At 37.6% G+C, this 12,042-nt stretch overlaps 1 long non-coding RNA gene across 1 annotated transcript; it reads left to right on the forward strand.

Annotated features, from left to right (window-relative positions):
• The first annotated feature begins 14 nt into the window (after positions 1-14).
• LOC141551392 (uncharacterized) lies at positions 15-9,164 on the forward strand. Its single transcript, XR_012484849.1, has 2 exons — positions 15-912; positions 7,798-9,164. It is a non-coding gene; the product is annotated as an uncharacterized LOC141551392 (long non-coding RNA).
• Positions 9,165-12,042: the final 2,878 nt, after the last annotated feature.

Consider the following 12,042-nt stretch of genomic DNA (forward strand, 5'->3'; position numbering starts at 1 on the left):
AGCCCGTAATCTTTGGAAGAAGAAAGGCAAAGCATCCTCAGCTCTGTCCACTGTGTCACACAAATCCTTCAGAGTTCTCTCTGAAGCCTCCCGCAGTTGGGCCAGGGCAGAATGTCGTCCACCCCAAGAAGCCGGCCCAGCCTGGGCCTTTAACGAAGTCAGAGCTCCTCGGTTGAGGAACAGCAAAGCATCCTCGGCTCTGCCCACTGAAGTGGTCAAAGACAGCCCCCAGAGTTCTCTCTGAAGCCTCCTGAAGTTGGGCCCAGAGAGAATGTCATCCACCACCCCCAGAAGCCTGCCCACCATGTACTTCCAAGTCCCACAGTCTTTGGAAGAAGGCTGGCAATTCCAGATAACCTTGACCTCCCAAGTAAACACTTCTCCTATCACAGACCCTACTCCCAAAAGTCCAAGGAAAAAGATGTGGAACACAAAAGTCAATTTTGATCCTTTAGTAAAATATTTCCACTCTGGCAGAAACTAGGAACAGCTTCTGAGTTCTCCTGATTTCCCCCCACAATTGGAACAAAATTGTAACATAAGGACATTAAAATCAAAGACTCAAGAGTATCACAGTGGGTCCTTCGTACACAACACAAAGGGTTTTGAACAACATTATCAGGCTAGGGACAAAACTCTCTAATGTGGCAACATTTCAGACTAAATGCACAGAAATAACAAATGGGACTCCCTGGCAAGCTCCAGTCTCAACAGGAACCACAGACATTTTCATCTCTTAGACACTCTTTTCAAGTTGGCTCTGAGTCTTGGAGATATAAGTGAAGCTGGGCTGACTAAGATGGCAGCCAGGTCCAGCTGTGCCACCGAGAATCCAAGAAGGTGGCACTGCTGAGGATCCAGCTCCTGGTGGATGCAGAGACAATGGATCTGGGATGCTGCTGGTACTTGCAGGTGAGGGGAGCTCTTGCTTTGCAAAGCGCTACTGGTCAGAGTCTCAGTGTTTCTCCTTTGCTCTTTTAACCCCCTCTTCCCAAGACAGCAAGGGATCCAAGTTAAATAATTGCAACTCTTACACACTAAACCACATTTATCAGGTTGTGGAAGAAAAAATCTAATTCTGGGGCAAAAAACCAGAACAAAGGAAAAAAAAAATTAGGAAATCTGTGTGACCCCTTGTCTAAGATCTACTCTGAAGGCATCTCCAGATGCAAATTCTATGCAAGGAGAGGTCCCAGCACATACATGAAAACTGCTTGGCATGGCATGGGGCAATAGGCCAGAAAAAGAGGGGTTGGATTAAACATGAAAAGATTAGAGTTCAGTGAATGGATAGGTCCACTGACCAATGACCAGCAATGTTGTCTCTTTCCTAGAGGTCATGAAACTTCCTGAAACTTAGGCCTAAGGTCTTACCTTTTCTGCCCTACAATCCTCTAAGAATAACAGTCATGTGATATCCTGAAACTTGGGGCTAAAGTCCTAGAGCCTCTGAGAAACCTTCCCCTGGTCCCATTCAGTCTCTTCATTTCCTTCCTGCCTTTGCGGATCTTATATTTTATTGGGAGATTTGCAATATGTACATAGATAAGTGAATACAATAATTTATGGAAAGAAATTCTCTAAAAAGGCAAGGGGAAGAGGAGAGAGAATTATCTATATCATGAAAATTGCATTTATCTGGGATTAACTGTTCAAATCACAGGTCAACCATACTAGGTAATGGAAGATAGCTGGGAATCTGGGAGAAGAGCCAAAGCTCAGAAACAGTGTATTAACAGCAAATAGAAGGCCACGGTGAAAATAAACCTGACCAATTACAATTTGATGATGGGAACAATGTACAAGAATGCCCAATTTAATATAGGAATTAGACCTGTGGTTTCACTTATATGTCAGCTAAGGAAACCATTCTGTACAGAAACAAATGGGCGCCTTTTCCTCAACTTAGTATAAAAGAATGATTAAAAATCATATTTTTAAGAATTTGACTCAGTTCTATACTCAATATACATTTGATATTGATCAAAGTAGTCCAAGTCTTTCAGTTTATCATAACTTTACTGTTACTGTGTGTTAAAATTTCCTAGTTCTTCTCACTTAATTTTGCATCAGTTCATATAAACCTTACCATGTTTCTCTAAAACACTCTTTTTTTTTTTTTTTTTGGACAGAATATTTTTTTCTTTTTTTAATGTATTTAAAACTTAAATGCAAAGCAAAGAAAAACCAAAATAGGAGAGAGAGAAAAAGAAAAAAAATGTGCCCAGCAGAACATTGGGAAGAATTCAAAACATGTAATAAATTTCTATTTCAAAAATATATTTAAAAGTGTATATATATGTATACATATATATATACATATATAATAAAACATATATAAAAAGTGCATTTAACAAAAGCCTTATTTATGTGTCCAACTTTGCTTCCTTTTAACTTTTCTCTGCTATACACTTTTACTTTATTATTTTTTCTCCCTTCTCATCTCTCCCAAGCAGGCTGTGCAATCAAGCACAGATTGTTTTATGTATCTATACAGACACACACAAAAATATATCCATACCCACATACACAAAGGGCCACATATGTATACATATATACATATACATAAACATATACATATGCGTGCACACATGAACATGACATTACATTTGACTTTGAAATCAGTGATTACTACCCCTATTTTTTCTAATAAATTCTACTCTACATTGTTGTGTCTGTGTATGTCTTCTGTTTCCTATCCTGGCTAACTCTTAATTTACATGTTAACTTGCCTTGCAATATTACTTAACCTCAACAACTCCCACCTATACACCCCTCTCTTCTTTTCTCCTTCCCTACTGTCTTTATCCTATCAATCTATACATTTTATCCCACTCTCATTAAACACCCTTCTGTACCCCACTTTATCCTATTTCCCTTTCCTTTTTATCTTTCCCTTTCCCATTAATCTACATGCCTCTGTGGCATTTCCATATGTCTATACACCCTTCTTATAATACCCCACCTTATCCTATTCTTTTCCCCCTCCCCCCTCCCCCCTTTCTTTATAGTTTTTGGAGAATGCTATATACTCTTCTTGGTATCTTACTCCTTCTTTAATCCATTCCTAATGCAAGTAGGTTTTCAGAACTACCAGTCCAACTCCCCATTCAGAGTCCTTTTGTTTTGGTCCTTGCTCAAATCTTATTCCTATAGGATAATTAATATTTTTGCCTTTTCTTAGACAATTTTACTTTTTAGTGTCACATAATACTCATCTCTACCTCAATCTTCCTTTTGCACTACTCAATTACTAATGTCAATTTTAGACACAAGATTTATATTTTCTTTTTTTTTATTATATATATATTTTTTATAATATTATCCCTTGTATTCATTTTTCCAAATTATCCCCCCCTCCCTCTATTCCCTCCCCCCGATGACAGGCAATCCCATACATTTTACATGTGTTACAATATAGTCTAGATACAATACATGTGTGTAAATATCATTTTCTTGTTGCACAATAAACTTTAGATTCCAAAGGTACATGTAACCTGGGCAGACAGATATTAGTGCTAATAATTTACATTCACTTCCCAGTGTTTCTTCTCTGGGTGTAGCTACCTCTGTCCATCATTGATCAACTGGAAGTGAGTTGGTTTTTCTTTATGTTGAAGATTTCCACTTCCATCAGAATACATCCTCATACAGTATTGTTGTTGAAGTGTACAGTGATCTCCTGGTTCTGCTAATTTCACTCATCATCAGTTGGTTTAAGTCTCTCCAGGCCTCTCTGTATTCCTCCTGCTGGTCATTTCTTACAGAACAATAATGTTCCATAACCTTCATATACCATAATTTACCCAACCATTCTCCAACTGATGGACATCCATTCATCTTCCAGTTTCTAGCTACTACAAAAAGAGCTGCCACAAACATTTTGGCACATATATGTCTCTTTCCGCTCTTTAGTATTTCTTTGGGATATAAGCCCAGGAGTAGCACTGCTGGGTCAAAGGGTATGCACAGTTTGATAACTTTTTGGGCATAATTCCAGATTGCTCTCCAGAATGGCTGGATTCTTTCGCAACTCCACCAGCAATGTATTAGTGTCCCAGTTTCCCCACATCCCCTCCAACATTCATCATTATTTGTTCCTGTCATCTAAGCCAAAGATTTATATTTTCAAGAATATTTTTCCTTATTGAGTCCCTTGAAATCAGTCTATGATGTTGGTTCTTATAAGTTTATTGAGGTCAGGTTTATTTGAGACAAAATCCCATGAAAGATGATTGATTTGGATCCCTACTCTGTTTCCAATAAGTTTTATTTTTATTATAGCTTTTTATTTCGAAGATAGATGCATGGGTTATTTTTCAACATTGACCCTTGCAAAACCTTCTGTTCCAACTTTTCCCCTACTTCCCCCCACTCCTTCCCTGAGATGGCAAGTAGACCAATACATGTTAAATATGTTAAAGTATATGTTAAATACAATATATGTATACATAACCATAATCATTTTGCTGTACAAGAAAACTCGGACTTAGAAATAAAGTAAAATGAACCTGAAAAGGAAATCAAAAATGTAAGCAGAGGGAGTACAAATGCTTTGTAGTGGTTCACACTCATTTCTCAGAGATCTTTCGCTGGGTATGGTGGCTTCCCTTCATTATAGCACAAATGGAACTGATTTGGTACATCTCATTGTTGAAGAGAGCCATATCCTTTAGATCTGATCATATAGAATTGTATAAGTGTATAATAATTTTCTGGACCTGCTCATTTCACTCAGCATCAGTTCATTTAAGTCTCTCTAGGCCTTTCTATATTCATCCAGATGGTCATTTCTAACAGAACAGTATTATTCCATAATATTCTTATACCAAAATTTATTTAGCCAATCTCCAATTGATGGGCATCCACTCAGTTTCCAGTTTCTAGCCACTACAAAGAGGGCTGCCACAAACATTCTTGCACAGAGAGGGGTTTCTTTTCTTTCTTTAAGATCTCTTTGGCTTATAAGCCCAGTACTAGCACTGCTTGGATCAAAGTGTATGCACAATTTAATAACTTTTTGAGCATAGTTCCAAATCATTCTCAAGAATGGCTGCATTCACAATTCCACCAACAATATATCAGTGGCCTAGTTTCCCCACATCCACTCCAACATTCAGCATTATTTTTTCCTGTCATCCTAGCCAATCTGACAGGTGGGTAGTGGAATCTCAGAGTTGTCTTAATTTGTATTTCTCTGATTAATAATGACTTAGAAAATCTTTTCATATGGCTAGAAATAGTTTCAATTTCTTCATCTGTTCATATCCTTTGACCATTTATCAATTGGAGAATGGCTTGATTTCTTACAAATTAGAGTCAATTCTCTCTATACATTGAACATGAGGATTTTATCAGAACCTTTGACTTTAAAAATGTTTTCCCTGTTTATTATTTCTCTTCTAATCTTGTCTGCATTAGTTTTGTTTGTACAAAAGCTTTTTAATTTGGTATAATCAAATTTTTCCATTTTGTGATCAATAACGATCTCTAATTCTTCTTTGGTCAAAAATTCCTTCCTCCTCCACAAGTCTGAGAGGTAAACTACTCTTATGTTCTTCTAATTTACTTATAATCCGATTCTTTATGCCAAGATCATGAACCCATTTTGACCTTATCTTGGTGTGTGGTGTTAAGTGTGGGTCAATGTCTAGCTTCTGCTATACTAATTTCCAATTTTCCCAGCAGTTTTTGTTAGACAGTGAATTCTTACCCCAAAAGCTGGGGTCTTGGGTTTGTCAAACAAATGGCCTTAGCTATTTCTGCCAGAGGGTAGAGGTTAAAATCAACATCCTAAATAAAACTGGAAGTCCCAGGATTTAGTTCAGGTGAGAGAAACAGTATTTCTGAAAAGGATTGAGGAGTGCATAGAGATGCAAATGCAGGCTCCTTTGTCTCTAGAGGAGCTGGATTGAGGAAGCCTGGATTTCTATCCAGCAAATCTAAGCAGAATATTAACCTTTTCAGTCTTAAGATTTTTCAAGCAAAATTTGTGTCTGCTTAAGAAAGTACTCCTAGAACAGAGGTACTTTGTCTATTTTTTTTTGCCATAAAAAAACCTTAGTTTCCCTGATTCTATAATACCCCATCCTTCTCTAGACTTCCCTAGAGATAGAGAGATGACAAAATGCTCCCTGAATAGTTCGGGGGCCTTTTTGTCAGAGAATGCAGGTATCCTCATATAAGGCGTCTCTGAGAAAATAATACTTGAGCCTAGTCCTCTGAAAACTCAACTTTCCCAGGTGTTTTGAGTGTCCTAGTTATAAACAAAAATAAATTAATAATAATTTTAAAAAAAAGCTTCTAAGTAATCTAGATTTTCAGAGTTTTTCCAGTTAGGGAACCAAAATTAATGAGGTTCGTGGCAGTCAGAGAGTTGTGGAAATCCCCTTTTGGTCAGAGGCGCCAGTTTTTCATGAAAGAATTTGCGAATCCAAAATATTAAATGGAAAAAATAGAAGTTTATTGTTGGATAGGAAACCAGTTTTGCTAAGAGACTTCTTTAGTGGCAAAGTCTTATTAGGGAAATGGAGGCTGGCACAGAGAAGAGAATGCCTTCTCGGTGGGCAGGGTCCTACTTTGGACATTGTGCAAAGAATGAATTCAGGAATTACCCTTTAAAAAGGAATCTTGAGGCTCATATTTCACGTTGAAAAGGAAGCCAAAGTCCCCAGGCTTAGATGCTTTTCAATATCAGGCCCAGATCTCTAATTGGAATTTCCTGAAAGGGTCTGACATCCCCAAAAGACCAATGGGATGCTTTTGGACCAAAATTTCTAATTGAATAATGACACCTAACTTGTCTGGGGAGATATGCTTTCCCAGGAGGGCCTGAGACTCCAAGATCAAAAGGGAACACCCTTTCATACCCTTTTCAGTGTTGGTGAGATTGGTACAAATGACTGACAGAATGTTAGTGTATTAGTTTAAATGTGTCTAATAATTAGTGACTATAGTCAAAGTAACCATTGTATCTAGATCCTTGAGCTTTTATACATCCCTAGATGGTCACCAACAATTTACTCAGAGTTTCAGTGTGAGTATGGTTACTACTGATTGCCCCAGGAAGTAACTCAAATATTTCTGAAGTAGGGCTGTAAGAGGCTTTATAAATTCATTGTTTGATTATGATAAAGTGAAACTGCAAAATCTGAGTTTTGGGGATGAAAGTATGGTCAGAGGAACACCAAAAAACCCAGTTCAGAAAATGGCTATTAAATTGTACTTGAGGTCTTAAGTATAAGTGCCAAGGCTATAAACTTTTGTTTCATTCTTTGTTTTAATGGCTTTTTTATATAGGCTGCATTGATCCTGTCATGAACAGACAGCTAGGTAGCACAGTGGATATAGAACTATACCAGGAGTTAGAAAATATCTGATTGAATTCAAAAATGGCCTCACTCAGTTACTAGTTATGTGATAGCTTGAGTAATATTTAATCTCTCTCTGCTTCAGTTTTCTCATATCTAAAATGACTTTTTCTCAGAGCATTTTTGTGAGAATATTTATAAACTGCTTCACAAACCACAGGACATATTACATATATGTTATTATCATGAGTAATTAAATTTATTCCATTTGGTTTTGTTATTCAAAAGTTGTGCTTATTTAGGGGAAGGACAAAGCATTCAATTTGATTCAGTACTGATTCGTCCTTTATCATCAACCATTATTTGAACTCGATAGAATGAAAAAAAAACCCCACTAGGATGAAAACAATAAAATCATATTTATATGATGTAGAGTTAAAGTGGGGGTGGAGTTAAAACTTCAGTATTTTGTTATGTTTCCCTTAAGTGAAAAATTCCTCATCCTCACAAAGCAGGGTCAGCCTGTGCCATTAAAGAAGTCATCATTCCTCGAGGGACCACCACCATCAAAGAAGCCCCAGCTGTGCCCACTGAGTCTAAGACAGCCCACATAGTTCTCTCAAAAACTTCCATCAATTGGGCACAGGGAGAGTGTCTTCTACCCCAAGAAGACAGCCCAGCTAGTATCATGAAAGGAGTCAGTGCACTTCCTTGGAAGAGGACCAAGAAAGTATCCCTGGCTCCGCCCACTGAGTCTAAGACAACCCCCAGAGTTCTCTCCAAATTCTCCTTTAGTTGGGGGCAGGGAAAAAGACCTCCACCTCAAGAAGTCAGCTGAGACTGTACCATTAAAGAAGTTAGAGCTGCTCAGAAGAGGACTAGTAAAGCATCCTTGGCTCTACCCACTGAGGCAAAGAAAGCGCCAGACTTCTCTCTGAAGCCTTCTTCAGTTGGGCCCTAGGAGAATGTCGTCCACCACCCCAAGAAGCCTGCCCACCATATACTTCCAAAGCCCAGAGTCTTTGGAAGAAGGCCGGCAAATTCCAGATAACCTTGACCTCCCAAGTAAAGGCTTCTCCTATCACAGACCCTACTCCCAAAAGTCCAAGCAAAAAGATGTGGAACACAAAAGTCAATTTTGGTCCTTTAGTAAAATATTTCCGCTCTGGCAGAAACTAGGAACAGCTTCTGAGTTCTCCTGATTTCCCCCCACAATTGGAACAAAATTGTAACTTAAGGACATTAAAATCAAATACTCAAGAGTATCGCAGGGGTCCTTCATACACAACTCAAAGGGCTGTGAACAAAATCATCAGGCTAGGGATGAAGCTCTCTAATGTGTCAATACTTCAGACAAAATCCACAGAAATAACAAATGGGACTTGCTGCCAAGCTCCAGCCTCAACAGGAACCACAGACATTTTCATCTCCTAGACTCTCTTTTCAAGTTGGGTCTGAATTCTGGAGGCCTAAGTGGAGCTGGGCTGACTAAGATGGCAGCCAGGTCCAGCTGTGCCACTGAGAACCTGAGAAAAGGTGGCCCTGCTGAGGATCCAGCTCCTCGTGGGTGCAGAGACAACGGATTTGGGATGCTGCTGGTAATTGCAGGATAGAGGGGAGCTCTTGCTTTGGTGCTGCTGGTCAGAGTCTCAGAAGTTCCTGGTCATCACATATCAATCAAAGAAGCTTAATGCTCATTCCTCCTTTTAAAACCCACACTTGAAAAGAATCATCCCACTACTGAAATATATGATGGGAACGGGGAAGACAAGACCATCTCCAGAAGAGGACACTTAAGTAAAAGACAAGCTTTGTGCAAAGACTAATGTGCAATTCCTACACAAAAAAAGAAAACATGTACAACTCAATAAAGGACTTAAAAATCAAATGAAATGGAGAAAAATGTAACTTAAAAAATTCCTTCCAAGAAAAATGAAAGGCATAAAAAAAGAAAAAGAAAACCAACTTGCAGAGGAGGAAAGGAATCTCAAGATGAAAATAAATCTTTGAAAAATAAAGATTGGCAATGGGATACCTTAGAAGTGAAGAATAACCAAGAAATTAGAGTAGAGATTGTAAATATTGAAAACAAATTGAACAATGTAAAACATAACTTAAAAGGCAGATCTGGAGAATAGATTAGCAACAGAAAATTGATAAAAATACATTTTGACCAAAAAGAGAACCTTAACACAATAATGAAAGAAATAATTTGGCAATGTTGGCCTGGAATGATAGGGCATGAGCAGAAAATGTCCAAATAGGTAAAAAAAAATCCTCCAATACCATCTCAAGATGGATTTCATTGTAGAAAACACTCAGAATATTTGTGCTAAATTTAGAAATCCATAGATCAAAGGGAAAACGTTTGACAAAACAAAAAAAACATAAGTGGGAATGACAATTGTAATTGAACAAGACACATCAGCATTCTCAGTAAAAGACTGGAAAGAGATCTCCTGAGTTCAGATTCTGAGAGGGGAAGGTGTAGAGAGGGCCAGTAGAAAGGACAAAAAGGGACCAGGCAGCAGGGAGTAAGACCAACTTAGGGAGGGAAAGAAGACAGAAAGAGGGAAAACATTGAGATAGAAGGGGAGGGAGGCAAGTGAGAGAAAGAAGAGGGAAGAAGAGAGAGCTTACATTGGACAGATTTCATATAGTATATTTAAAATTATTTTTAATCTTTAAATGACTATTTTTCCAAATGTAGAGAATTCAACATTCAATTTTGTCAAATTTTGTGATCCCTGTGTTTCTCCTTCGCTCCTTTAACCCCACTCTTCCCAAGACAGCAAGGGATCTAAGGGAAATAATTACAACTCTTAGGCATTAAAAACACATTTCTCAGGTTGTGGAAGAAAAAATCTAATTCTGGGGCAAAAAAACAGAACAAAGGAAAAAAAAATTAGGAATCTATGTGACCCCCTGACACAGATGGGCTAATCTGAAGGCATCTCCAGATGCAAACAAAGCAGGGATTCTATGCAAGGAGGATTCCTAGCACATATAGGAAACAGCTTGGCATGGCATGGGGCCCCAGGCCAGAAAGGGGGGTTGGATAAAACAGGAAAAGATTTCCGTTCAGTGAATGGATAGAACCACTGACCACTGACCAGCAATGTTGTCTCTTTCCTAGAGGTCATGAGACTTCCTGAAACTTAGGCTTACCTTTTCTGCCCTACAATCCTCTAAGAATAACAGTCATGTGATGTCCTGAAATTTGGGCCTAAAGTCCTAGAGCCTCTGAGAAACCTTCCCCTGGTCCCATTCAGTCTCATTTCCTTCCTGACTTTGAGAATCATATATTTTATTGGGAGATTTGCAATATGTACATATATAAGTGAATACAATAATTTATGGAATGAAATTCTCTAAAAAGGGCAAGGGGAAGAGGAGAGAGAAATATATATTTCATGAAAATTGCATTTATCTGGGATTAACTGTTCAAATCACAGGTCAACCATATTAGGTAATGGAAGATAGCTGGGAATCTGGGAGAAGAGTCAAAGCTCAGGAACAGTGTATTGACAGCAAATAGAAGGCCACGGTGAAAATAAACCTGGCCAATTACAATTTGATGATGGGAACAATGTACAAGAATGCCCAATTTAATATAGGAACTAGACCTGTGATTTCACTTATATGTCAGGTAAGGAAGCCATTCTGTACAGAAACAAATGGGCGCTTTTTCCTCAACTTAGTATAAAAGAATGATTAAAAATCATACTTTTATTAATTTGACTCAGTTCTACACTCAATATACATTTGATATTGATTAAAGTAGTCCAAGTCTTTCAGTTTATCATAACTTTACTGTTACTGTGTGTTAAGATTTCCTAGTAGTTCTCACTTAATTTTGCATCAGTTCATATAAACCTTACCATGTTTCTCTAAAACACTCATTCCTTTTTTTTTGAACAGACAGAATATCTCTTTTCTTTTTTTTAATGTATTTAAAACTTAAATGCAAAGTAAAGAAAAAGCAAAATAGAAGAGACAGAAAAAGAAAAAATATGTGCCCAGCAGAACATCGGTTTCAGAATTCAAAATATGTAATAAATTTCTATTTCAAAAATATGTGTATAAATGTACACACACACACACACATATATATAAGTGTATTAAAAGAAAAGTGTATTTAAAATAAGCCATATTTTTGTGTCCAACTTTGCTTCCTTCTAACTTTTCTCTGCTATGCACTTTATTATTTTTTCTCCCCCTCATCTCTTCCAAGCTTTATTTTTTCTCTTTTCTTATCTCTCCCAAGCAGGCTGAGCAATCAAGCACAGATTGTTTTACGTACATATAGAGAGACACACAAAAATATATCCATATCCACATACACAAAGGCCACATGCATATACATATATACATATATATATATATACATATACATACATACATATATACACACACACACACACACACACACACACACACACACACACACGGACATGACATTACATTTGACTTTGGAATCAGTGATTTCTACCCCGATTTTTTTCTAATAAATTCTACTCTACATTGTTATGTCTGTGAATGTCTTCTGCTTCCTATCCTGGCTAACTCTTAATTTACATGTTAACTTGCCTTACAATATTACTTAACCTCAACAACTCCCACCTATACATACATCCCTCTCTTATTTTCTCCTTCCCCACTCTGTCTTTATCCTATTAATCTATGCATTTTATCCCACTCTCATTAAACACCCTTCTGTACCCCATTTTAT

This window comes from Sminthopsis crassicaudata, chromosome 1 (assembly GCF_048593235.1).
Source record: "Sminthopsis crassicaudata isolate SCR6 chromosome 1, ASM4859323v1, whole genome shotgun sequence".
Lineage (NCBI taxonomy): Eukaryota > Metazoa > Chordata > Mammalia > Dasyuromorphia > Dasyuridae > Sminthopsis > Sminthopsis crassicaudata.